The sequence below is a fragment of the Beta vulgaris genome, chromosome 8 (genome assembly GCF_026745355.1).
Source record: "Beta vulgaris subsp. vulgaris cultivar EL10 chromosome 8, EL10.2, whole genome shotgun sequence".
NCBI classification, from domain to species: Eukaryota; Viridiplantae; Streptophyta; class Magnoliopsida; order Caryophyllales; family Amaranthaceae; genus Beta; species Beta vulgaris.
Window position 1 is genome coordinate 40,826,861 of NC_079209.1, and position 4,665 is coordinate 40,831,525.

A 4,665-nucleotide genomic window follows, 5' to 3' on the forward strand; every position below is an offset into this window, starting at 1 on the left:
ATGAAGAGTTAGATAGAGGAAAGAATTGAGGTGAGAGAGATTTCAGTGAAAGAGGATTTTAAGTATGACAAGCGGCGGTATGGAGTTATGGACAGACGATTTGGTCGATTAATTTTGGTAAGACCAATAAATTAGCGTCTGCCAACGGACCCTAATTTACTTAGCAGATGCTAATTAGTGTCCGTTTTTGTAAACGGACGCTAATTAGCGTCTGTTTATAAGAACGGATTTTATAAACCAAGAAAGCGGACGCTAATCTACGTCTGTCATATATCAGACGCTAATTTTGAATTTACCGTCCACTTATACTATTAGACGCTAAATTTAGATGCTAAAAAGGCGAATTCTTGTTGTGTGCTATTAATCCGCTACTCAATTGATCAACTTTAGTTGCCAAAACTTGCACAGTGTTAGTTAAAGTAGCAATAGCAGCAACCTCGTACTTACCTCCATTTTTAGGGGCACCACGAGACACACTCCAGTCATTCAAGTAATTGTTGGCAGCCATATCATCCAACAATGTCTTCGCAACTTCTGGAGTTTTGGACATGAAAGTACCGCCAGATGCGACATCAATAGATCTTTGAACTTCATGCTTCAGACCATTGTAAAATGTCTAAATCAACATCCACTCAGGAATGCCATGTGTGGACACTGCCTTTGCAAAGCCTTGTATCTCTGCCATGCTTCATAGAGAGACTCCAATTCATGTTGTTTAAAACCAGATATCTCATTTCTGAACTTGGAAGTTCTCATAGGAGGGAGAAACTTGTAAAGAAAGGCCTTTTTTCAGTTTTGGCCATGTGGCAATCTTCGTCACTTCTTCTTCTTTAAACCATTCTTTTGCTTCGTCCCCTGAGAGAAAAAGGAAAAGCACAATATCAAATCAAATCATCAGAAACATTTGTTAATTTCAAAGTATTGCACTTTTCTAAGAAGTTAACCAAATGATCAGTAGGGCTCTCTTTGGATGTTCTCGCATATGAGTCGTGTGAGATGAACTGGATGAACTGTGGCTTGAGCTCGAAATGTGTAGCAGTTGTTGTTGGTATCATAATGATGCTGGTGGTCTCATCGCGCATAGCATATTCCCTTAGAGACTTTGGTGGTGCTTCGTCTCCCATTATTGATTCTTGTTGTTGTTTTCTTCTTTGACCTCCTAATCTCCTTGCTGTAACTTTGATCTCGCGATCAAGAGTAATTAGATCTTGTGAACCCGAGTGCGCACGCAACAAAAAGACTGAAAAAAAGAGATCAAACAACAAATAGAGTAACAATGATCGAACAAAAATAAGTTTAGCTAAATAAATCAAAGATAAACTAATCTAATATCGTTAGTCCTCGGCAAAGGCGCCAAAATTTAAAAGGCGTGTCGTGCACCTAACAAAAATAATATCCTAACTAGTCCTCCTAACTATGTAGTAGGGTAAGTCAAGGTCGAATCCACAGGAACAAGCAGTATCAAACACTAGAAATCTTGACCCAATTTAACTAAACAAGTGACAAACAATGGGAAAAAGGCGTTGAACTAATTCTAACACTAGACTATAACAACTAACGATAGCACAGGAGATAAAATCAATCAATAAAAACATCTAGAATTAAGTATCCCCACTAGCACGAATAATACATGAATAATTCCCATCTTAATAAACATAATCAATGATTCAAAAGGAGTAATGCACTCTATAACTACCAAAGATCTCTCCCAAGTACTAATGGCTACTCTAAACAAGCAATCAATCATATTCCCATAGAATCATGCAAGAAAGAGACATTAAACATGGCATCATAAATAAATTCCTATTAATCCTATCTACTTATTCCTATAGAGATATTCATACTCTTGATTGAATCAACAAAGCCATCTAAATTCAATTCCCATTGAAAATAAGACATAAGGAATCAATTCAAAATCATCTATCCCTAGTATGACAATGAAAATAAGAACAATTCAATCAAGCGAGAACAATTAATCACATCAAATTGGGATTATGGGAGGGATTCATGTATTAATCAATGCTAGGGTTCAACTTAACCCTAGATTATAAAACTACTCACTCATAATTGAAATAACAAAGCAAATAATAAATAAATTGAAAGACATAATAATAATAAAGGAAAAAAAGAGATTAGAAAAACTTAATCTTTACTTGAACGGATCAACTTGTAGAATTCAAGGTTCAATAATGGAGTCTTTCCCTCAAAAGCTCTCTAAAAAGTAATACTCTCTTCTCTCATAATGAAAAAGTACCAAAAAGTATGTTTTACAAAACCTAATAATGCCTCCTTAAATTGAAAAAAAGAAATGATCAAAAGTCGCGAATAAAGTTGGTCAACAGCGTGCCCGATCGAGCGAGAAGTTGTACGGGCGTGCAAGACTGTGCACGGGCAATCAAAATTCTGCTTGGACGTGCACGCAAAACATAAGGTTTTTGATGGTTTTGTTACAATTATGCACGGGAAGCGAGATCTCGCTTGGGCATGCGCCATGGTGCGTGGGCAAGCAAAGTTCTGCTTGTTCCCGCAAAGAGAGTAATCTTTGATATCGTCATTCCTTCCACTCCAAAAGCACTCAAACTCATCTTCTCCCATCCGGAAACCACCATCTAGACCATCTACGAAGCATATTAGCTTCTCTTAGTTACAATCGGCTTCAATAACCTGAAAATCACACGAAAGATCCGAAAGTATCTCGAAATAACACAATGGTTCAAAAGAATGCCCAAATCATGCAATTAGACCTAATATGCACTAAAATCTTCATGAAAATGAGACTTATATGCAACTAAAAACCGACTTATCAGAAGCTCCTTAACGAAGAGCATTTTTCAGATATTGAATCCAGCTGATGTTGTAAAAAAGCAGATGTTAGACATCCAAGAGGAAGTGCATAGAAATACTGGTAATCATGAGTTACAGAGACAAGAAAAGGAGGCTAGTGAACAATATGCAATGTTGAACAAAGCTAGAATTAGCTTTCTTTAGCAAAAGGTGAAAGGAGAGTGGATAAAAGGTGGAGATGCTAATACTGCCTATTTTCATGCCTGCTTAAAAAAGAGAAATACCCATAACCATATTTGTAGATTGAAGGATACGAATGGTGTATGGACTGAAGACTAGAGCAGCTTTGAAGATCCATTTCTACAGTATTATGATAAGCTGTTGGGGCAGCAAGAACACATTCAGAAGAAGGTGAGCAAGACCATTATTAGAGAAGGTAGGATTGTGATTCCAAGTCAGAGCCAAAGGCTTAACAAAGACTTTACTTGTGATGATGTAAAGGAAGCATTATTTGACAATTGAGGAGACTAAAGCTCCTGCCCCTGATGGATACACTAGTGGATTCTTCAAGGAAACCTGGAGTTGTATAGGCCCTGACATCACAACTGCCGTTTTGGACTTCTTTCAAAGTGGTAAGCTATTGAAAGAAGTTGATGCTACTACATTGTGCCTGATCCCTAAATTAATGTGATCAACATATGGATGTTACATAGTTTAGGCCCATTGCTTGTTGTAATGTAATGTATAAAATCATTTCTAAAATGATTTGCAAGAGATTAGCTGAGGTCATACATAGCCTGGTTAATCAAGTTCTGAGTGCATTTGTAAAAAATAATGTTATACTTCACAATATCTTCCTATGTCAAGATATTATGAAGCATTACAAAAGAAAAACTGGCCCTGCTAGATTTACTATGAAAGTGGACTTAAGGAAAGCTTATGATTCCTTACACTAGGGCTTTATTAAGGACTTGCTGGTGAATTTAAAATTTCCTACAAAATTCATTGAGTGGGTGATGCTTTGTCTGATCACTCCATCTTTCACCTTGAGTATCAATGACAAGTATGTGTGGTTTTTTCAAGGGCAAGACGGGCATTAGACAAGGGGATTCAATGTCACCTCTTCTGTTTTTCCTTTTAATGGAATATTTTTCAAGATTAATGATAGTGATGAGTAAAAAGGAGCAGTTTACTTTTCACCACAGATGTGCCCCTTTGAGAGTTAGTCATCTGATCTTTGCTGATGACTTGATGTTATTTTGCAAGAGAGAGGTGAAATCTGCAATCTTGATGAAAAGAGCTCTGATTGCTTTCTAACCTGAGGTGTCTCGGCTACATGCCAGCAAAGAGAAGACTGCAGTCAACTTTGGCAATGTAAAGGATGAAGTTGCAGGTAGAATTTTGCAAGCCAGTGGTTTCAAGAGAGGAGAGTTTCTTTTTAGATACTTGGGAATGCCAATCAGAGCAAGGAAATTGTGCAAAGTTGACTTCGATGTTATTATGGATAAAATATTAAAAGGATCTGTTATATGCTACAAAAAGTAACACTAATCAATGTTGTCTGGATTAGTTTGCATACTTTTTGGGCTCAAATTTTCATTCTTCCTAATAATTTGATAATGAGTGGCCTAAAGTAGAGTTTATATTCCTAAAAAGAATGGAGGTCTAGGAATCAGAGACAGTTGGACTTGGAATATTGCTGCCATGGGTAAGTATGCATGGCAAGTTGCACAAAAGGATGATTTGCTTTGGATAAAATGGGTGCATACTATCTACATTCAAGATGCTAACTGGTGGGGCTACACTTGTCATGCCAATGCCAGCTGGGGATGGAGGAACATCTGTAGAGTGAAGGAAATTGTTAAAGAAGGATATAATGCT

At 37.1% G+C, this 4,665-nt stretch overlaps 1 non-coding gene across 1 annotated transcript; it reads left to right on the forward strand.

The window, feature by feature from the left end:
• The first annotated feature begins 638 nt into the window (after positions 1-638).
• LOC125493054 (small nucleolar RNA R71) lies at positions 639-744 on the forward strand. Its single transcript, XR_007269435.1, has one exon. It is a non-coding gene; the product is annotated as a small nucleolar RNA R71 (small nucleolar RNA).
• The last annotated feature ends 3,921 nt before the right edge of the window (positions 745-4,665 follow it).